This window comes from Otolemur garnettii, unplaced genomic scaffold, assembly GCF_000181295.1.
Source record: "Otolemur garnettii isolate 467f Iridium unplaced genomic scaffold, OtoGar3 scaffold00110, whole genome shotgun sequence".
NCBI classification, from domain to species: domain Eukaryota; kingdom Metazoa; phylum Chordata; class Mammalia; order Primates; family Galagidae; genus Otolemur; species Otolemur garnettii.
In genome coordinates, this window is record NW_003852505.1 from 2178376 (window position 1) to 2179992 (window position 1617).

The window sequence follows — 1617 nt, forward strand, 5'->3', positions numbered from 1 at the left end:
CTCCCAAGTAGGTGGGACCACAGGCACCTGCCACAATGCCCGGCTATTTTTTTTGGCTGCAGCCATCATTGTTGTTTGGCAGGCCCGGGCTGGATTCGAACCTGCCACCTTAGGTGAATGTGGCTGGCACCTTAGCCACTTGAGCCACAGGTGCTGAGCCTGTCACTCTGTTTTTTACAAATTAAATGTTTTTAATTGAAAAATCCATGTGGTAGACAGTAATTTCCCCCAATGATATCCATGTCTTAACCCCCTGGAAGCTGTAAATATGTTATGTTATATGATAAAAGGGCTTTGCATCGTATGATTAAATTAAGCATCTTGAGATGGGGATATTATTATGGCTATCTGTGCAGCTCCACACAAATGATTAACACCTACCAGGCCCATTTGCATTGAACTGAGGGACGGGCAAGCACTTCTGGAGGAGAGACAAGGGTGTAGCCCCTCCCTACGCTCCTCACTGGTTTTTATTGAAGTCTTGGGCATGAGGAAATCCAGCATAGCGGAAAGCTTCAAAGAAAGAGTAAAGGTTACAAAACAAATAGTTTAGCTGCATGATTGAACTCTTAACACATACTTCATACTGCACTTCTGTCTTCCTTTCATCTTATCACTGCTAGTATATGACTTAGGGCTGGGACACTGTGCTGTGTCTAGTGAGGATTGTTTTCAGTACTCAGGGCCAACAGCCATTCTTGGCTTTCCCCCCAGATTACTCTGTCCCTACTGCGTAGCACTTTTAACCCTGTGCTCTATTTTACAGATATCCAGGTGGAACCAGCATAATTCCAAAGGTCCTTGTAGGAGACAGGAGATGTGATGATGGAATCAGGGTTATAACTAGAGAGACATTTGAAGATGCTAAGCTTCTGTCTAGAAGGTAGAAGAAGAGGCCATAAGCCAAGGATGTAGGCAGCCCCTAGTGACTGGAAAAGAGAAGGAAACAGATTCTCCCCTAGGGCCTCCAGAAGGAATGCGGCCCCACTGACTAATGCCTTGACTTTAGCTCCGTGAGACCCATTTCAGACCTCTGACCTTCAGAACTGTAATACATTTGTGATGTCTAAAGTCACTGACTCTGTGGTGATTTGTTATGGGAGCCATAGAAAATTAATACTCCTTGTGCAGAAAGATAAACCCAAACTGATGAGATTAATAACTTATAAGGACAGATGGGAACACAGAGAAAGGATGGGGGAATGGGAATGCAGTGGAAAGGATAGGAAAGTGACACTCTTTTAAGTATATCATGTTGTATATTGTTCTGGCTTTTAGAACCATGTTAATGTTTTACCTACTAAAAAAATATGGACAAAGGAGGACCCAAATGGTATACAAACTAAAAACTATTTAGAGATAAATTTAACTATTTTAGGGAAATTTAACTATTATAGATGAGTAGTAACTACAATGAAGGGGTGGGAGGAAACAACTAGCCTAGGTATTATGGACTAAATTGTGCTTCCCCATTTGTATTTTGAAGCTCTAAGCCCCAGATGACTGTATTTGGAGATAGGGCTTTTAAGGAGGCAATTAAAGTTAAAATAGGGTGAAAGAAAAGGCAGGGTCCTAATTCGGTAGGACTGGTATCCTTGTAAGAAGAGAAAGAAACAC